Source organism: Balaenoptera ricei, chromosome 6 (genome assembly GCF_028023285.1).
Source record: "Balaenoptera ricei isolate mBalRic1 chromosome 6, mBalRic1.hap2, whole genome shotgun sequence".
In the NCBI taxonomy this organism is placed as follows: domain Eukaryota; kingdom Metazoa; phylum Chordata; class Mammalia; order Artiodactyla; family Balaenopteridae; genus Balaenoptera; species Balaenoptera ricei.
Window position 1 is genome coordinate 27,786,904 of NC_082644.1, and position 22,445 is coordinate 27,809,348.

General features: G+C 37.4%; 1 protein-coding gene across 1 annotated transcript in view; it reads left to right on the top strand.

Moving 5' to 3' along the window:
• The first annotated feature begins 1,686 nt into the window (after window positions 1–1,686).
• Window positions 1,687–22,445, top strand: part of LOC132366911 (low-density lipoprotein receptor-related protein 12-like) — a 119,571-nt gene continuing 98,812 nt past the window's right edge. Inside the window, 1 exon segment of the mRNA XM_059924366.1 lies at window positions 1,687–1,875. The gene's annotated coding sequence lies outside the window, so the exon portion shown is untranslated.

Genomic DNA, 22,445 nt, shown 5'->3' on the forward strand with positions numbered 1-22,445 from the left:
TAGACACTTAATGTAAATCATTAATTTATATTTGCTTTAAAAATTAGAAATACCATATTCAGGTTCTGGGACATGTATTAGGCACTAGGAAAATGTCTGACTAATAAATGAAGGTCACTCTACCGCTTGTGGCTTTTTTCAAGGTTCTAAATGCACCCTCCGAGCAAGCTTTGCTCAGTGTTTCCTGGGACTGCTGATGGATGGGGTGGGTGGGAAGAGTTCCTGATTCCCAGGGGCCCTGAGTAGGAGTGGAGAAAGCTGGAAAGTTGGGATCAGAATCTACATATTTGGGTCAAATTCTACTTGTAAATTCTGTGGCCTTGCCAAGCTATTTACATTTTCTATTCCTGTTTTTGTTTTTTACCCAGGTTGCAGAATAGAAATAATAAAAACAGCTTTTCTGCTTTGTTCTCAGGCATATAATGCCCTACTCAAGGTTAAAGTTACTTTCATATTCTGATCACTTTGGATGGTGCAAGAATGCCTGGACACTGTTCCTAAGTCTCAGCACATTTGTCATGAGTCTGGTCACAGTTTTAGGAGAATATTGATCCTAGTGATGCCATGCTCATACCTCCTTCATTTACATCTGCTGGCAGCCTCTTTAGGAAGTAGAGGAGGCCATGTGACTTACCTCAAGGTCATGGATCTTGAAATCCTTCTTCCTCCATGGGCCATCAGGCCTCTATCTGTATACTCTGAAACAATTTATCTATTTATCTGCCTATCTATCTATCCATTTATTTATCTATCCATTTATTTATTTATTTAAGATGCCTTTTAGATTCCATCATTTTTCAATATGAACTTTTGGGTAATTGTATTAAAGAATTTGAATGGAAAGGAATACACATACAGTATATAGAAGTTGATTCAAAACTCTTCATTCTTCAATTAAGTCTATTCAATTTACCTACTTAACATAAGGTCACTTCCCTGATGCTATTTGGAGTAAGATTCCTTCTCCCAGGATGCCAGTTTTTAGTTTTATATATCTGCTGACCACAATTCTCAAATCTCCAAGTAGGAATATACATAATAAAATGCTGACATTATAGTAGAAGTCGGGTTAGTGTTTTAATTAATTATTTTTTAATTTTAATTTTTTCCAGCTTTATTGAGATGTATTTTGACACATAACACTGTATATATAACCGTATATATTTCGAAATGATTACCATAATAAGGTTCTTTAGGTTTTTATTTTTAAATATGAATCATTAAATGAGTTGAGAAAACAAAAGCAGTCTTTTTTACAACAGTTCTCAGTACATGTAAATATTTTCTTCAAACCGGGTTAGTTACTTGTCCTAACTTCTTTTCAACCAAAAAAAAAGAAACTCACATTTTTCCTAGCATCAGTGTTAATGCTCAAGCATCATCAGCCTGGTGAAGCTGGGTCTCAGACTGAAGTCCACTGAACTGCTCAGCTGTTCAGAGTGGGAAACCTGCCGGTGAAGGACCTAGGACCGCGGATTCGGATTCGGATTCGGATTCGGAGCGAGCGCAGGTTGAAGACCTTCACCGACTTGACTCGCACTTCCTCCCGCCACCGCCAGGCTCGCCCGGGACGCGTGGAGCTCGCAGCGCGGCGGGAGCGGGTGGGGGTGGGGGTGGGGTGGGGGTGTGGCTGCAGGTTGGGGCTCCCGCCCCGGCGGCTGCGCGGGTTCGCCGAGCCCGGAGGAGGGAGCGCTAGCTACCCCGAGCGGGAGGGAGCTTGCAGACTCCGGCTCAGAGCAGCTGTCTGGACACCTTGGGTTTTGGGGTGGGGAGCCCCGGCGACTGTGAACATGGACTCCGCCGCGGGAGCCTGTCTCAGGATGCTCTTTCTTTTGTCTGCCCAGCCCTGGAGTACATTAGCAGCAGGGAATACTTGTGAGTACAGCAAATCTTTTAAAACTTATACTGTCAACTGAGAATTCGTGTTTTTTAAAAAAAATAATTGAATTTTACAAATGGAATCACTGGTCTGCTTCTGAAAATGAGGCATTTAAAAAACATCGCGCAGTCCCAACGCTTGGATAGGATGGTTTACAATGGTTTTTCCACTTGTCAAGTCTGTAATACACAAAGCCTGTTTTGACTTGTCTGTGAGCTGAATTTTGTCTGTGTGCTGCTGTTTTGAATATTCATTGAGAAAGCTCAAGTTCTAGTAAAACCTAAAATTAGCATGAGAATATTGAGGCGGAGAGAGACCAGAGAGAGAGAATAGCAGGAGATGAGGAGAGAAGAGCATGCCAATATGTCATTTATTTCTTTTTACTATGAATACATTTTGGAGGATTTATGTCAGAAAGGAAATCGTTGGCCGACCTGGCCGGGTCCTGCATTAGCGTAGATATTTGCAGTCGGCGCCCTGCGGAATCGGGTACCAAGAAGTCGGGCGCTGCAGCGGCGGGCAGGCTCCGCAGCAGAGCCCAGGCGGCAAACCTGGTGAGTCCGCAGAATTACGAGAAGGATCGACCCCTCAGAATTAGAAGGCTTGTGCTTACAGGAAAAACATACCCTGCCATTCAGGTTCATTTGCAAGTGCACATGCTTGTATATCGTGATGTGCTGTGTTTCTCATTTTGTTGGTTCAGTGAAGATGTGTTAACCTCTCAGTTCTGGACTGGCAATGTGAGTCTGATCTAAAGATGCTAGCCAAATTGATTCAGCCGACCTCAAGGCATTTTAATCTGGAAATCGGAAAAAGTTTTCGAAGTGTTATTCAGATTGAAATCTCCATCATAGGGCTTTTCTTTCCTTGAGGGATTGGAAGAAAGCCCCCTTAGTCCTACATCCACACCCCATCCCCCTCAAGAATTTTTTTTAAATCAGGTTGTAGGGAGTAAGGCAAGCTATTATGCATTTCAAGAAAGTGCTAGTAGGCATGTTAGAAACCGACCTTGCTGCTGGGGGTGGGGTGGGCTGGGGAACTCTGCCCTTACCAGGAAGTTTGTGCTAAAGTGAAAAGCATTTTATACAAATAGTTACCCTTCCAGCATTCATCCATATATGCCCCGAGGCTGTGATAAGTTTGTGTTGTCATCATTTAGTATCAGCTGATTTAATGCCATATTATATGAGTCACTCCTGAAAATGAGCCTTAGTCTCCTTTAAGAAAATACTGCCCCGTGTTTCAGACAGAATTTTAATTTAGCTTTGGGCACAATTTCCATGAATTAATTACAATGGAGGCATTTACATGAAATCCTTAGGTCCTGCAGTAAAGCATTTATCACTTTGCTAAGAAATTAAAAATGTAGTACTAAATGATTTGCTAGTATAAAAGAATTGTAGAATAATTTAACATAGTACACTGAGGTGCAATTAAAAAGTCACCAGAGGTCACTCTTACTTAAAGGAAACATGGCTTCAAAAATCCTTCCCTTATCAGAGAAGCAGAGTGCTGTGCTGCCTTTCTTGTCTCCTTAGTTGTGATTACAGGATATTGCAAGATCAGTTATTTTGATATTTCTTTATTTTCTGTTTGTATTTTATTCCCTGAAATCCACAGAGGTATCATGTTCTTCATACTGAGCATCATTTTTAAGAGTCACATGCTCTGAGGTGCTCCATGTCTGAATATCCAGGCAGATAGCCTTTTCTGAATTGAATATATCTCTAAGCTCAGTTCGTCTGGGTCTCTGGCTGACTCTTCAAATGTCAATGCTAGTTTTCACTTTTCAGCCTCTGTTTTATTTAGATGTGTTTAGTACTCTGATGAAAAGTTCAGTAAGTTAAAAGTACCTATGTAAATTTGCATGGCTAAGAACATTTTAGATACTATAGAGTCCTTGATCACTGCAAAGATGGCTACTATAGTTGTTCAAGTGTCAAGTATATATTTAAATGTCTTTGCAGACTTAAAGATTCATAGAGGGTACACAAACTGTTTGATAATTGCTTGCTAATCTCATTTGACAGTATCCTTTGTAGCAGTAGAAGTAATGGTGAATGAATCTTATTATAGTCTAGATTAGCTAATTTGACCAATTGGATTTTTCCTTAACTCTCGAATATTTGGGAGGTGTTTGTTTGTATGTGTAGATGTATATACAAGCAAGGTATTTCAAACCCATATTTGAAATTTGTTACTACATAAATCAAGGTAGAGGGTTCTTTTAGTCCTGTCCCATCATTTGAGAAATTCTAAAGAGGAGTTTGCCAGCAGGATGGGATTTAGGCTACCAACAAGAAATCACGAACACCAGCATTTGCTCAAGTCTTTTGATCGCTAACCTTTTATTCCTAAGAAGTGTTTTAAGAACTCAAGTAATCTTTGCAGACAAGACTTTAAAACTAACAAAAATGAAATATTCTTAAGCCCTGATAAAATGAGAACTGTATGTAAATTTTTAAAAAGGTAAAGATCTTCTCCCCAAAAGGATACAGTGACATTTTTCCTGTATTTACAACTGGTTCTCAGTAGTAAATTAGTCAGACGGGGGGCGGGGGGGGGTGGTCAACCTGGGTGAGGTTCTGGCATAAGACATACTCTCATACAGGACTTGGTTGAAACATTTGACATCTCAGAAATTATCCATGTTTTGACATGAATCTTTATAATTAATGGGAAATTTTAAGTCCGGAGGAGTCTACACAGGGCGAGAGTAATGTTTCTAAATAGCCAAAAACATGGGCTTTTTTTTTTTTCTCTTATTCTCTGTCTTTTTGAAGATAAAACAAGTTGAATGGACAGCATCCTCTAGGACCTGATATTTAAAAATTGTGCATCTCTACTTGGTCTGCCTTCTAGAACTCTTTGTATTTAGTCAAGATGAAAGTGTTATTCTAATGGAGTTATCCTCTTAAATGGAATGCAAGAGGAAAGTTAGAATATAGATTCCAAGTTAGAGCCCTGTTTTCCAGAAGTTGTTGTGCAGACAGTGGTTGGTTTGCTCACTTCCTACCATGAGCCACAAGTGGAAGAGGGCAGTAGCTCTCTGTTTTAGGATTATCCCTGTGAATCTACTATTTGTTTATGAACTTTCAGATCTTTTGGGGGGGGGGGGAGGAAGAAGAGATATAATCTGAATAAGAAAATGTCAGTATTTTGATTGCATATTTAGTATTGTAAATCTGTCTCCTGGATCGCATGTCACTTTGAGAAGTAATGTTCACTCTTTCCCGATTAAGGAACAACACAATTGGAAGTTAATTTACAGCTGAATTATTTTCCCCATATAAGTAAAGTACCAGCTATAGCTAGTAGCTGCTGTCCTCCCTAACTCTACTCCCCAGTGAAAAGAAAAAGGACTGAAGTCTCTGAAAAGGACTGAAGCCAGTGTTAGACATTTCAGCCGCTGTTGATGGTGATTATTTGACGTAAAGGATGATATTTATAGACCCAGGGGTTCAATTTAGTGAGTGTTACACACTCATCCGCACCTTGTTAAATCTCAGTACTTGTAATTTTCTCTAGAAGTCTTCTTTTGTTTCCTTCCCCTGTCAAAAGTACCCTTCTTGTTGTGAGAATAAAAGATGTATTTCTGGCCCACTCCAGGTGGGGCACACAACTTGAATCACTGTTCTAGGAGTGGTAATCAGGATTTGTTTTTATCCAACAATGTCTCCTCCCTGTTACGTCCTGCATATGTATGAGAGGTCTCTGCCCTTGGTTGGGGGAGCAGATCAAGCCCATTTTGTTGGCCAGCATGGGAGACAAACATGTGCTCTTCATGTAATACCTAGTGCTTGATCTAGGCAAATATATTAGCACCTCAATTTGAAGATTTGTATCAGATTTGAATCCTTTCTTCACTGGAGCAATGGCTCCTTATGTGCTAAAGTGTTACTGTATCATCTTTAATGAAAGTTTATTAATATGATCCTCTAATAGATATTATCACACAATATTATTCTTTGAAAAGAAAAATAACATACACAGTATAATAGTGAGACAGTTGTTGTATAAATTATCCTAACCCAATAACATGATTAACCTTAAGAATTTGGGATAAAAATACATGAATTGCAGAATGGAGGAACTGAACATAATGCTACAACTGCTAAGAAGTATAAAATCGTGAGAATTGATTTAAGTGAATGTCTAATAGTGTGTTTATCCAATGTCTCTTCTCAAGGGTATTGTTTGTCAGAACTCCTGTCATTTCAATGGGCACAGATTCTTTGTAATTATTTGCTAAGTGTCATCAACATATTCTATTGCTATGTGAGCACAGTCAATCTCAAGTAATGCCATGTGTGCTAAGACAATACAGTCCATAAAGAAGTTTTCACCTTGGGTAATATGGACTAAAATCCTGCTACTGTTTTAATTGGTGCAGGCTTCTTTTTGTCTCAATAGTGTGCTTAGTGGTTTTCTAGAGTGAGTCGAATCCTCCAAGTTAATCAGGATTATCCCTGTGAATCTACTGTTTCTTTATGGATTTTCAGATCTTTGGGGAGGAAGAAGAGATATAATCTGAATAAGAAAATGTCAGTATTTTGGTTGATATTTAGATTGAATTACTTATGTCTACCTATTTCTGAAAGGCATTAGACCATATGTAATATGTTCCTTGGTTTAGGGAGGGAGCCTATCAGAAGATGTGCCCCTAGAGCAGGTGAATGGGGAATCCATTCGTGATTCAGTGAAACATGTTGGGGAAAATGAGCATAGAATATGGAGAGAGGTATTTAGTAAGCACTGGAGCTTGGACTTGTTGGAAAGAGTCTTCAACAAACGGGTAAACGGACCGTTTTTTTTTTTAAATCATATTTGAATAAACTTCCCAGAAATACTGAGGTCAGAATATGTTTGAAAACTTCGGGAAAACAACAACATTTTTTTCTCCAAAAAAACTTACAAAGTCCATGTGACTATCAACACAGAGTGACAGGCAAGGCTAGAGCTGTGAGGGTCCTGAAGCTTATGCAACTGGGGGAGACTCTTTAAGCAAACAAACAAAATGACCCTAAAGACACATTATCAGTGGCCCTCCCACGCCTGAAAGCCTGTTCTGGGGAGAAGACTGGAGCTCAAGAATGTCTGCTCCTTTGAGTTGATTTGGAAAAAAAAACCCAAATCATTCAAGAGTACTAAATAAAGGACATATTCACTGACAAAAATCTCAATTAACTGAGCAAATTTGAATTTGAATTTTTCCCTTTAAATCAAAATCAGAATTTGAATATAAAAGTATACTTATAAAAGTATAAAAGAGTTCAAACAATTTGGAATGAATAGATCCTGGGTTTACCTGCAATTCTAATTCTAATCCTGAAAAACAAATATGAAATTAACCTCTGGATCTTCTTCCCACTTAACTTTTCAGAGCCTTTAAAGGCTTGGCTTCAACATACAAAGTTCTTCAGAGTAACTTCCAAAGTGTCCCCACTCAGTCTGCCTACCTGGGGCCCGTTGCGGTGCTGATTGCTATAGGCTCTGTTGCATCATATTGAATAACTTTTAAAAACTGAATTATTTATGTCTACCTATTTCTGAGAGGCAGGAAACCATATGTAATACGTTCCTTCAAAATATCATACTTGTTTTTTCCAGTTTGAGTTCTATGGCATAAGGTTAAAATCTGTGTGCTAATTAAAGTTATACACAACTTGTAAGTACTGTAAAAACTAACACAACATTGTAAATCAACTAGACTCCAATGTAAAATAAAAAGTTAAAAAAAGAGAGGGTATGATAGAGTGACCTTTTGACATTATGCAGGAACATTGTTTAATAGGCCCACATGATTGTTTAATTACCTAGAAGAATGCACCCATGTCTGACTTGGTCATTTACCATTTGATTGGAGTTTAGACGCTGAAATTGATGATTTCTTTTTTTTTTTTTTCAGGTACATATGGTAACTACAAAGGTTTTATTGCCCTGTAGGACATTGATCAGTTTTTTTGTAACCTAGCAATCTCATTCTAATGTTCTTCTATAAATGCCTGTAAATTCCTAGTTTCTCAAAATGCTCTTTTACTGGATTAGTCATTAATGAGTTTATGATTCTTTGGCATGCATTTGTTCTATATTTGTACGTGTTGTGTTTTTAACTTTTTGAAAATAATGCTTTGACATAGAGATTGCACATGTCTGGTAGGTGTACACATAACCTTGTGTGATAATACATGTGCTTAGTTTGAGCGTTGCTTTACAATAAATTTCCTTTCCGGTTCATTAGAAACTTTACTTTTCAATAATAATATAGGGAGTCTGGCTCGCCATAAAAAATAAAAATATTCTCCTTAGTTTCCAGGTAATGGGTATTTTCAGTGTACTGATTTGAAATAGAATTGAAACATAAAGTACTTGAAATTTTGAGTAGTTTAAAGTTAGAAACTATATAATTTTTATTTAAATATATGCCCGTTTAATGGACCAGTTTAAAAAAAAACCTCCCTCCAAGGCTGTTAATCACAAATGAAAAAATGATATATTTTATCTAGGCTATGGCTTTTATTAAGTTTTTACTCGGTAGTACATCAGGAAAAGATACTCATGGAGGATGTGCTAGTTACAGCTAACTCATGGAGAGAAACTTGAAAAAAGTTTGTTTTTTAAACTGGCAAATATGATCCTTTCGGATGAGTCATTTTAGGGATATGGTAAATGGTGTATCAGATATTTAAATTTATGTGTTCCTAAGTTGTATCACCTGTGGTTCCATCTCTGGCCTTAGTGGCTGTCACCTGTGGAGAAGGAATTTTTATGCCACGTGTTCACTGGACCACTGTGGGAGGAAGGGGCTGGTGAACCTTGTTTGGCATCAGTGGCAGTTTCGATAACCTCAGAAGCCACTTAACGCTGTGGCGTAGACCTAGGGTCCCCACATGCTCGTTTCAGTAGCATCTCATTACTTGGGGTGTTCGAGACCCAACAGAGGGTTTCTCTGGAGCTTAGGAGCAAGCAGTGACATTGCTGCTTGGATGATGCAGGAGCGACCTGCTGCCTTGAGACATAAGACCAGGTGCCACCTGCAGTTCTCAAGGTGGTAATTAGTTTTTATTTTAACATTTCTAAATCCTCAGGCAGCCAAGGAGCTTGCTAAAGTTAAGCTAAATACACTCTTCCTCGGAGTGGTGAATTGGTGGGAGAAGTGGCAGAATGAACCATGTGTGTGTACGTATGTTTGTGTGTCTTAAGGGAGGCTGGTTGGGTAGAGAGACCTGCTGAAGGAATTAAAAACCACTGTCAATAGTTGTAAGAGAGGCACAGATTGGATTAGGTGACGATCCAGTTACGTGGGATTGAGCTATTTCTTACTTGTTACCATGCAGAACGGATATTCTCCACTTTGGATTTCTGAGCATGTGAGCAATCAGGAAATACAAAGCCATCTGCCCTGACCCAGTTGAAGCCCAGTTGAAACTATTGGCTTCACGTGTCGGAGGGGTTTTGGGTTCTAGGATATTGCTGTGCAGCCACCGTTAGAACCAGCAGCACTTAACCTGCCTCTGAGGCCTTGCCAGGTCCTGGTTCCTGTTACTACAGTTCTAAGGAATGGCTGGTAGGATTTTGATTTAAAGGCGGGTAGATATAATAAAGGGAATCTGATTAGCATGCGAAAATAATTCAGTAATTTGATTCAGGTCAAAGAAAGTAATTTTCATATAAACTTCTATTACGGAAGAAAATATTTTAAGAACTGTTAACTATTTTAATGTCTCAGATTTGGCTGATGTAAGAAAAATAATATGTTTCTATAGACATCTGTTCAAATGTTTGGAGATTATCAAAATTAAGGATTTGTCATATAGCTTTGCGTTTGCTGTGTCTTTGATGATCAGAAACTTGAGAATAAGGACATGGCTATACACTAAAAGTATAATAATACAACCTAAAAAGAAAAATATAGCTGTGTAAAGTCACCAAGCTGGCTAGCTGCTGTGTGTCTGTGATTCTTAGGCTTCTCTGCAACGTTGTGTTAATTCATGGCAGTTTTCTTTTTTTAATTAATTAATTCATTCATTCATTAATTTTTGGCCGTGTTGGGTCTTCATGGCGGCACTGAGGCTACGGGCTTTCTCTAGTTGCGACCAGCGTGGGTTACTCTTTGTTGTGGTGCGCGGACTTCTCATTGAGGTGCCTTCTCTTGTTTCGGAGCATGGGCTCTAGGCGCAAGGGCTTCAGTAGTTGTGGTGCGTGGGCTTAGTTGCTCCGCGGCATGTGGGATCTTCCTGGACTAGGGATCGAACCCGTGTTCCCTGTATTGGCAGACAGACTCTTAACCACTACTCCACCAGGGAAGTCTCGATTCACAGAAGTTCTGATAAGAAAACCTGTGAGCCTTGACATTTCAGAGCACATCCTTTTCTATGGTGTGAACCATGCCGTCATTGCGAGGGGTTAAAAAAATTGGGGGACTGAAAGAGGATATGTTGACTAGAGTTTAGTTAAGGTATGTATAAGAGAGTTAAGGTATGTATAAGAGAGTTTAAGGGAGCAAACGCCAAATTACTCTTTGCTTTCTTAAAGTGACAAGGAACATTTCTGAAAAATATTTTTTCTGGCATAGAACACAGTAGAATTGACAGATCTCAGAGTCAATTACCTATTAGAGGTAAGTCAAATGATCTATTTTGAACTATGGTACAAGGTTAACAAACATAATATTGATTTTCCAGATTATAAGAATAAATTTTGGATCATAATTATTTACTATTCTTTTGTCATGATGAACTACTGATCTATTTTAAGAAACCTGAAAACCTGATCTTTGGGAGATTTGCATCGCTATGGACTGATTTCACTTGTTCTTCTTCTAAGTGATAGGATTCATTTGTTGGAAGATAGGCTGCATGTTTGCCTAGGGAAAGTTCCTTTTCCTCATGAATATTGCTGCAAGGTGAAGCAGGAGTGGGGAGATACATCCTGCAGGCTATTGCACATTTGAGCATGAAAAGGACATATGTTGTATCTTAATCACCATCCCAATTCCCTAGGGATGAGACTGGCTCACCCACCCTCCCAAGGCCTCCTTCCCAACCCCCAGCATCAACATGCCCAGAGCCTTCATGAGCATCTTCTTCCATTTTCTTAGATGGAGGTGATGCCGAATGACTTCCTGGGTTGACTTGCATGGATTTGGCCAGCCAAAGAGGTGTCCTTCCTCCTTCACTACTTCCTGTGGGATCCATCCCCCTGAGGTCTTCCACTGTTATTCCATTTCCCAGGTGTAAGAGGGACTGAAGTGGGAGGATGGCAGTGAGAATGAAAAAGTGACACTGCACACAAAGAACACTTTCAGGACTTAATGATTGTTTGATTCTATGTGGAGTAATAAGAAATGGGAGTGTGAAGGACTGGGGTATTGGCAAGTGACTTCAACAAAACGGGGAATTGTTGGTTCACATCATTTCATTTCAGGCAAGGTTAGATCCAGATGAGGCTGTGCCATCAGGATCAGCCTCTCTTCATGTTTCCGCTCTGTCTTCCCAGTGTGAGCTTGATGCTCAGGCAGGAATCTGCTTGGTAGCTCCATGTCCAAGGTCGACCTTCCTAATCACAGTGATAGAGAGAATGCTTTCCTCTATTTGGACTTTGGTCCTTATTACCCTGAAGCACTAAGCATGTATTTATTTGTTTATTCCCTCAACTCAAGCTCCAAGAAAGCAGAGACTTCCTCTTTCTTTTTTGTTGTTATTCCTACTTCCTAATCCCCAGAGCACAGGGATGGTCCTGGAAGACAGTGGGTTCTCAATACATATTTGTTGGATAAGTAAAAAGGTGAATGATTCTCTTTCCCCAAACATCCAGCAAGATCCCCAGATGTGACTTCCACTGTTTTGTCTGTGTTGTGACTGCTCTTATCCAGCTACTGTGACAGGAAAGGTTGGCCCTCATGACCAGTGGTGGAGCCAGGAAGTGATTGCAACTTGATCCTTGACCAGGTGCTTTGACTGCATCACTTTGACAAGAAAGCAAAATGCACAGTCCATTTAGGTAATTAGTTTAACATCTATTATGAAAAGCACTAGCTTTCAGGCTCTTACTGGCTTCATAGAACAGATGCTTGGTTACATGTCTCCCTCCTTAATCAGATTTTAAACTTCCTGAAAACACAATCGCGCTTCTTTGTTCCTGCAGTGCTTTGCTGATGGTACTCAGTAAGTACCAAATAAATGGAGAAATTAATATATTTTAAATATGCTACCTTGAAAGTATGTAGAATATCTGCAGAATCCCCCTGTGTATTTTATAATCATTTTTTAGGTGGCCTAATAAAAATGAATTTTTATGTGACTATCCCTGAGCTCTCTACTAGCCAACTGATTTGTTCATGGAAAGATCCATTGGCTGATTTTGAGTGTTTTGTTTTCTTCCAGTAGGAAAATGCCTGACATAACTTCTGACCCAAGGCTTTGATAAAAAGCATGGTGCCTGTTCTAAAAGTTGCTGGGAAGCCCTGAGGGAGAGCTTGAAAAGGCCAGGTGTCAGGGGAACTACCAAAGACCAACAAGCAGCAAAGAGGAGGCCTTCTGGCAGGTATTATTAGGCAAGATGACTGTTACCTAGGGAGCTCTTGATCCAGTCTGATCTCAGCAAGGCTCCGTATTCAGGAGGAGCCTGAAACAGAGGTGCCTGGGGGCAGTGTGTAATTGGCATTCTCCACAAGCCTGGTTCACAGTGTCTACCTGATACTGGAAGCAGCATCTACTCCAGGTGGGAAAGGCTCACTGCACATCAGGGCAGAGGGCCTGCAGGTGCACAGGTGGCCATTGCACTTCAGTGTAGGTGTCCAGTTGTCTCCTTGACACCCATGAGGCTAAATTCATTTGGGTCACAGCTGCCTCTGGGAGTGAGAACCATGGACTCTGTGTCCAGTAACCTGCACCATCAAGTGGACGCTCCCATTGTGCTTGCAGACTTGACCCCCTGGTCTAGGGTGAGGCATTTCTGAGTCTGTTTATGGCTGGCCATTATTGTCAACAAAACCTGTTACTATCTTTGAGAAGTTTTATGACTAGCTAGCTCAAAGGCATGACAAAATGCACATGCTATCACTTAAAGACTACCTCTATTTTCAAACAAAGATCGTTCGTATTTTCAGAATTACATAGAAGGGCCCAGTGGAGGTGTATAAATGAAGATGATTCCAGCAGCACTCCTTCAAACAGCATAAAACTATAAAATTCAACAAGATGTACTAACATAATGAGTCACACTTTCAGATAGGCAGTGGAGTGGAGTGGTTATGAAAGGAATGTTTGGATTAGGTTTCTGCTTCCACTGATTAATGCCAGCTGTGTGACCCTGGGTAATTTGCTTATCCTTTCTGTGTCTCAGTTTCCTTGTCTCCAAAAATATAAGTTATAATTATAACCCATCTCATAGACTTGTTATGAAGATTAAATTAATTAATATATATAAATAATGCCTGGAACATAGTAAGTCCTCAGTGAATTTTAGCCATTACTATTGCTCCTGTTGATCTCAAGTGTAAAATCAGAAATGTGACTTTGGTCCATGACTTCGGGTAGAATAATCAGATAAGGAATTTTAGGGAAAGGCATTTATACTGGGTATTTCTATTATTCAAAGTATTATCACTAATACTGCAAGATTAAGACAATATTACAAAAGAAGAATATTTAAAAATAAGTTTATGTCATAGAATTAGAAACTCTAACAGTACATTGATATGTTTCAGCTTTCTGTAATATTATATCTCTCTAAGCAATAAAGCTTTTCAGATTAAGCTATTTGGATTAAATTGTCACTAGCAACGTTGACTTCTTTCGGTTTTATATATTTTTCCATTAGCTGAAAAGGACTCCCCAGATCAAGACAATATGCTCCTGAAACATATACTGCTTGTTATCTGGCTGTTTTTTATGAAGTCTTCTGAGACATATAGTATCTGACCATCAATATGGGTTGTTTGACATTTATGATAGTGAAATGAGTGTTAGTGTCCAAGTCAAACATATTTTGTATGCTTTGGAATGTCATCTCACTTAGAATGGGTATGAAAACTTTGGTGTGGATCCTTGGAAAGAGAGCATTACTGTTTGATTGTGAAAGGTTAGGTTTAGCCCCATCTCTTGAATTTTCTCATGTCCCCTTTTCTTCAGTCATCCCATCACTGACTTATTCAAACCCTCTAAATCTCTGGCATTTACTATTGTTGTCTTCATGATTTTCCTGTCTCTACCTCACCTCCTTCTGATCCATTTGCTATCCTGCTGCCAGAATAATCTTTCTAAAGACCACTTACCTGATGATCTTGCTTTTCTGGGTAAAGATTTTCGAATCTTCCCTCACATCACACACACACACACACACACACACACACACACACACACACACATTTATTCCTTGAAAGGTCCCTTCCCTTCACTTACTGTTCCTAGTCCCTCCTTTAACTGACCCTAAACTACAACCACCACCTAGCTACACTGGCATTCTTCCATCAGGACTTTCAGTTACCCCTCCCTCTACTTCTGGCACTTTCTCTCCATGTCTTGTCTTCCTGTTGAATATAGTCATCTAGGCTCTTACAGATCCATTTCCAGGAAACATATGCTCACAATAAAAATAAAAACATAAAATGCAAGAGGAAGAATCATCAGAAATAATAAACTACAGAATTAGACCAAAATAAATGTATATATTGAAATAGATTTAGGATATAAAATGTGTTTTATATGTATAAAGAAATAAAAGAGTAGAAGAATGGAAAGAATAAGAGACTATCAAAATGATCAAGTAGAATTGAAAAAGAGTAGTATTGAGAAATGAAAAATGTAATCACTGAAATAAAGAATTTAGTGAATGCTGAAACAGCAGATTAGACACAGGTGAAGAGAGACTCAACAAATTAGAAGACACATTTGAAATAAATAACCAGCATGCACCACAGAGAGATGAAGAGATGGAAAATATGAAAGCCAGGTTAGGGGACAGGGTAAAGTGACTGATTTTTGTATCTGATCTGAGTTCTAGAAGGAAGAGCATGTGGGAAAAAGAAATACTTAAGAGATAATCTATGGGAATTGCCCAGAATTGAAGAGAGTCACCAATGTTTAGATTCAGGAAACCTCTCAAATCCCTAGTGATACAAAGGAAAATAAATTCCCACCCAAAACAACACTTTATATTGGAACTGTAGAACACCAGAATCAAGAGATGTTAAAAGCAGATAAAAGATAAGTATAACAAATAAACAAACAAAATCAGAGACAAGAACTGTTCAAGTTCTGAGAGGGAATAATTACCAACCAAGAATTGTAGACTCATTGACTTTCTCTTTCTTTCTCTTTGAAGAATGAAGGTACGATAAAGCCATTCACAGAAATATAAAATCAAAGAGCATTTAAGGCCAATTAACCTTCACTAAAGAAGTGTTAATGGATATACTTAGCAAGAAAGAAAATTATTACAGAGGGCAGTTATGAGTACTTATAATCTAGTAGCTAGAAACAAATGGCAGGTCCTCAGGTAGAATCACATATTTGAACAGTAATAAAGCTGTTTGTACAACAACATCTTTATGAAGTTGATGGAATTCAAAGGAAGAAGACAGGATAAATCTAAGTGAACAATTGAAAATATAGTTGGAAAAGGCTTACCAGACTTAAAGCATTCTAAGGTCCCTGCGTTATTTTGTTTGATTTTAGGCTTTGTTAAATTGTTCAGCAGAATGCAGTGTAAAATTTTAAGGATGACCACTTAAAGAAGAGTAATAAGACATATACATTTCAAACCAGTAGGAAAAATGGAATGGGATGGGGGTAGATTTCAGTCTGTTCAACAGAAAGCAAGAAGAGAGGGGAGGAGAAAATAACTGAGAAAAAGAGACAAATAAGCATAAAATAAAATAAAATGAAGTGATAAGGATATAGAGATTTGAATAAATTATTTCCAACTTTGATTTTAAGGATATATATATAACAGTTAGAAAATATTATGCAGGCTTTTCAATTACATGTGGAATATTGACATTTTTACTTAACCATAAAACCAGTTTCAATAAATTTAAAAGAATTAATAACATAAAAATAAAATTTCTTAAAACTGAAAAGCAATAATGTATCTCACTTATAAAAGCTCATATTGTGCTGAGTTAGATGAATGGAAAACAATAATTTAAAAAAAAATACCTAGAAACATGGTCACATTTTAAACCACCAAAAATAATGATGATATAAACTTATTTGCTATAATGGAATGAGAGCTAGTTTAACTTCAGCAGAGCTGTAATACAAGAAGCAAAAAGAAATATAGAAACAAGTATAAGTTCTGAAGGAAAATAACTTTTTTAAGAGAAACTATTATTTAAACCATCGTAAAACATGAGTGGAGAGGATGAAGAGGGAGACTAAAATCTTGCTAATGTTCTTTGAGACATAAGTAGAATTTAACCATGGACATTGTTTAAAAATTGAGATAAAGTACTGCGTTATAAATAGAAGGATGATCAGTAGAAAATAAATTAAATGTGATATTTTGTGTGCTTTTCAAAATCATGAAACTGATTTTCCTCCTCAGAAAAAGTCCTGTTTTCTGTTTCATATTTTAATATGATTGCATGTTTTTTCATTCATTGTTCTTTCATCTGATAGTGAGAATATTCTTGGTTAAACAGTGAAAGTTTGTTTGTACTTTAGAATAGGTGTATGAGGCTGTTTAAGCATGGGGGTTTTTTTACCCAATCTATTTTTTTTATAGACTACTGTTGGCTTGCGGAAGCAGACCTGTGAAAACTGTTAAGGATGATGAGTAGCACCACTGGGTGGATTTGGGTGACACAATATAATTCATGTCCTTAACATCTTACTATTATTATACATAGAAACTTCCACCAATTATTGTTGCTGATAAATAACTGAAACATTTTCCTGTAAGTGATTAAAATATTTGTCGATTTCTCAGATTTTTAAATAGAATGAAATTGGATCTTATCATGAATTTTCTATAAAAATCTGGAGTTCCTTTTAGGTTAACAGATTTGTATCTTTTATAAACTAATTTTAAGTTCTAGAATCTTATATAATGCTTATATGTAGTCTTATGTATAATATACATATAGTCAGGTTTAAGAAAGAGGAGGCCATTTCCATACCTGGTATAATTCAACAAATTCTGTGAATTTTTAATTTCCACTTGCTGTGGAATTAAAATGTTTCACCTTCTATTTGACATGAGTGCTGTACACCAGCACAGTTTGGAAGTTTTGTACAGAAAGAGAAAAAAACACCCTCTTCAGAAAAATTTTTAAAGAAATGTTTAGTTGTACCTTGTGAAAATAATACCAAATAGCTATTTTATCTTTTTTTTTTTTTTTTGCAAATATGGACATTTTTTTAATCATCTTTTTTAGAGTATAATTGCTTTACAATGGTGTGTTAGCTTCTGCTTTATAACAAAGTGAATCAGCTATACGTATACATATATCCCCATATCCCCCATATCTCTTCCCTCTTGCGTCTCCCTCCCTCCCACCCTCCCTATCCTACTCCTCTAGGTGGTCACAAAGCACTGAGCTGATCTCCCTGTGCTATGCGGCTGCTTCCCACCAGCTATCGGTTTTACATTTGGTAGTGTATATATGTCCACGCCACTCTCTCACATTGTCCCAGCTTGCCCTTCCCCCTCCCCGTATCCTCAAGTCCATTCTCTAGTAGGTCTGCGTCTTTTTTCCCGTCTTGCCCCTAGGTTCTTCATGACCATTCTTTTTTTTTTTTTTTTTTTTAGATTCCATATAAATGTGTTAGCATACGGTATTTGTTTTTCTTTTTCTGACTTACTTCACTCTGTATGACAGACTCTAGGTCCATCCACCTCACTACAAATACCTCAATTTCGTTTCTTTTTTAGGCTGAATAATATTCCATTGTATATATGTGCCACATCTTCTTTATCCATTCATCTGTCGATGGACACTTAGGTTGCTTCCATGTCCTGGCTATTGTAAATAGAGCTGCAATGAACATTGTGGTACATGACTCTTTTTGAATTATGGTTTTCTCAGGGTATATGTCCAGTAGTGGGATTGCTGGGTCATATGGTAGATCTGTTTTTCGTTTTTTAAGGAACCTCCATACTGTTCTCCATAGTGGCTGTGTCAATTTACATTGCAAGAGTGTTCCCTTTTCTCCACACCCTCTCCAGCATTTATTGTTTGTAGATTTTTTTATGATGGCCATTCTGACTGGTGTGAGATGATATCTCATTGTAGTTTTGATTTGCATTTCTCTAATGATTAATGATGTTCAGCATTCTTTCATGTGTTTCATGGCCATCTGTATATCTTCTTTGGAGAAATGTCTGTTTAGGTCTTCTGCCGATTTTTGGATTGGGTTGTTTGTTTTTTTGATATTGAGCTGCATGAGCTGCTTGTAAATTGTGGAGATTAATCCTTTGTCAGTTGCTTCATTTGCAAATACTTTCTCCCATTCTGAGGGTTGTCTTTTCGTCTTGCTTATGGTTTCCTTTGCTGTGCAAAAGCTTTTATGTTTCATTAGGTCCCACTTGTTTATTTTTGTTTTATTTCCATTTCTCTAGGAGGTGGGTCAAAAAGGATCTTGCTGTGATTTATGTCGTAGAGTGTTCTGCCTATGTTTTCCTCTAAGAGTTTGATAGTGTCTGGCCTTACATTTAGGTCTTTAATCCATTTTGAGTTTATTTTTGTGTATGGTGTTAGGGAGTGTTCTAATTTCATTCTTTTCCACGTAACTGTCCAGTTTTCCCGGCACCACTTATTGAAGAGGCTGTCTTTTCTCCATTGTATATTCTTGCCAACTTTATCAAAAATAAGGTGACCGTATGTGCTTGAGTTTATCTCTAGGCTTTCTATCCTGTTCCATTGATCTATATTTCTGTTTTTTTGCCAGTACCATACTGTCTTGATTACTGTAGCTTTGTAGTATAGTCTGAAGTCAGGGAGCCTGATTCCTCCACCTCCGTTTTTCTTTCTCGAGATTGCTTTGGCTATTTGGGGTCTTTTGTGTTTCCATACAAATTGTGAAATTTTTTGTTCTACATCTGTGAAAAATGCCAGTGGTAGTTTGATAGGGATTGCATTGAATCTGTAGACTGCTTTGGGTAGTATAGTCATTTTCACAATGTTGATTCTTCCAATCCAAGAACATAGTATGTCGCTCCATCTATTTGTATCATCTTTAATTTCTTTCAACAGTGTCTTATAGTTTTCTGCATATAGGTCTTTTGTCTCCCTAGGTAGGTTTATTGCTAGGTATTTTATTCTTTTTTTTGCAGTGGTAAATGGGAGTGTTTCCTTAATTTCTCTTTCAGATTTTTCCTCATTAGTGTATAGGAATGCAAGAGATTTCTGTGCATTAATTTTGTATTGTGCTACTTGACCAAATTCATTGAATAGCTCTAGTAGTTTTCTGGGAGCATCTTTAGGATTCTCTATGTATAGTATCATGTTACCTGCAAACAGGGACAGCTTTACTGCTTCTTTTCCGATTCGGATTCGTTTTATTTCTTTTTCTTCTCTGATTGCTGTGGCTATAACTTCCAAAGCTATGTTGAATAATAGTGGTGAGAGTGGGCACCCTTGTCTTGTTCCTGATCTTAGAGGGAATGGTTTCAGTTTTTCATCATTGAGAAAGATGTTGGCTGTGGGTTTGTCATATATGACCTTTATTATGTTGAGGTAGGTTCCTTCTATGCCTACTTTCTGGAGGGTTTTTATCATAAATGGGTGTTGAATTTTGTTGAAAGCTTTTTCTGCATCTATTGAGATGATTATATGGTTTTTATCCTTCAATTTGTTAGTATGGTGTATCACATTGTTTGATTTGCGTATATTGAAGAATCCTTTCATTCCTGGGATTAACCCCACTTGATCGTGGTTTAGGATCCTTTTAATGTGCTGTTGGATTCTGTTTGCTGGTATTTTGTTGAGGATTTTTGCATCTATGTTCATCAGTGATATTGGCCTGTAGTTTTCTTTCTTTGTGACATCTTTGTCTGGTTTTGGTATCAGGATGATGGTGGCCTCGTAGAATGAGTTTGGGAGTGTTCCTCCCTCTGCTATATTTTGGAAGAGTTTTAGAAGGATAGGTGTTAGCTCTTCTCTAAATGTTTGATGGAATTCCCCTGTGAAGCCATCTGGTCCTGGGCTTTTGTTTGTTGGAAGATTTTTAATCACAGTGTCAATTTCAGTGCTTGTGTTTGGTTTGTTTATATTTTCTATTTCTTCCTGGTTCATCCTTGGAAGGTTGTGCTTTAATAAGAGTTTGTCCATTTCTTCCAGGTTGTCCATTTTATTGGCATAGAGTTGCTTGCAGTAATCTCTCATGATCCTTTGTATTTCTGCATTGTCAGTTGTTACTTCTCCTTTTTCATTTCTAATTCTGTTGGTTTGAGTCTTCTCCCTTTTTTTCTTGATGAGTCTGGCTAATGGTTTGTCAATTTTGTTTATCTTCTCAAAGAGCCAGCTTTTAGTTTTATTGATCTTTGCTATTGTTTCCTTCCTTTCTTTTTCATTTATTTCTGATCTGATCTTTATGATTTCTTTCCTTCTGCTAACTTTGGGGGTTTTTTTGTTTTTCTTTCTGTAATTGCTTTAGGTGTAAGGTTAGGTTTTTTATTTGAGGTGTTTCTTGTTTCTTGAGGTAGCATTGTATTGCTATAAACTTCCCTCTAGGACTGCTTTTGCTGCATCCCATAGGTTTTTGGTGATCGTGTTTTCATTGTCATTTGTTTCTAGGTATTTTTTGATTTCTTCCTTGATTTCTTCAGTGATCTCTTGGTTATTAAGTAGTGTATTGTTTAGCTTCCATGTGTTTGTATTTCTTACAGATTTTTTCCTGTAATTGATATCTAGTCTCATAGCGTTGTGGTCGGAAAAGATACTTGATATGATTTCAATTTTCTCTAAATTTACCAAGGCTTGATTTGTGACCCAAGATATGATCTATCCTGGAGAATGTTCCATGAGCACTTGAGAAGAAAGTGTATTCTGTTGTTTTTGGATGGAATGTCCTATAAATATCAAGTCCATCTTGTTTAGTGTATCATTTAAAGCTTGTGTTTCCTTATTTATTTTCATTTTGGATGGTCTGTCCGTTGGTGAAAGAGGGGTGTTAAAGTCCCCTACTATGATTGTGTTACTGTTGATTTCCCCTTTTGTGGCTGTTAGCATTTGCCTTATGTATTGAGGTGCTCCTATGTTGGGTGCATAAATATTTACAATTTTTATATCTTCTTCTTGGATTGATTCCTTGATCATTATGTAGTGTCCTTCTTTGTCTCTTGTAATAGTCTTTGTTTTCACGTCCAAATAGTTATTTTATCTTTATATATGTATCTAATGAGATACCTGAGAATGCCCTGCTTTATTCAAGAGTAATCTAATTTTTTATTTACTTGTTCAATATGTGCGTGCACGCATGCGTGTGCATGCGCACACACACACACACACACTTCCTAAAATGATTGGGTTTTCTACTCTTGTAACAGCAGTGGCCTGTATTTTTGAATAAACATGAACAATTAAACATAATGATTGTTTTATGGAAACTTTTTGGTCAGAGACCCAAGTTTTCAGTGAACTGTTGCTATTAATAATTAAATAATTTTTAGGTAAACATTACATTAAACAGCAATGCTATATTGTAATAGTGTACCTCAGTAAATTAAACCTGAAAATATTTACCAGGAATTAATTGTTTTAAAACTTTAGGTGTCATTTGGATCCAAATTCTAAAATATAAAATTTTCCTTTTTCCCCTATATATTTTGTGTATATTCTTGGAACTCTACAAAGAAGTTACTGTCTTGTTTTTTTTCCCCTCTGGCAAAATGAGAAAAGGGGTATTTTATGGAGGGATCATTAACAGGTACTTGTGCTTTGAATGGATTGATTCTACTTGCTGCCTTTAGCTATGAATATCTTTTTGACAACTGTCCCCTGTTGAATATCTTGGAGAAAAGAAGGAAGAGAGGAAAGGAGGAAGACAAGGAAGAAGGAGAGGGTGGGAGGAGGAGGGATGGATGGACAAAAGGAAAGTATTTCCAAATTGCAAGACAGCATATGAATGGAGTTTTATCCTAGTTAGACAAGCTTTTTGAAACTCCCAGTTGATTATTTAAAGCACCAAATACACATTTCTTTGCAATGATGTGTATTCTCTTTTCTCATTCTACCACAAAGCAGTGAATCTTTAGCTTTGGAGTATGTTGGTTATTTTATTTTAAATTTTTTCCAATGAAAATGCCCAAATTACCAAACATAGTGTAAAAATTTCTTGTGTAACTTAAATCTTGTCCTAAAATTTTAACAATTGTTATAGTATTTATGGATCAAATATTATAGTATAGGTGTTATTTTTTTGTTAAATTTTGTAAGTTTTTAAAGTTACATGGACTTTTAGAAGAAGCACACCTGTAAATATAAAGGAACATCTAACCCTTTCACGTTCATCACAGGTTTTTAAAAAATTTGTGCAGCAGTTTTTAACTCTTCTACAATCATATAATACAGAAAGAAATACATAATTTTGTCTCCAATTTTTAGTGGAGAAAATTGAAG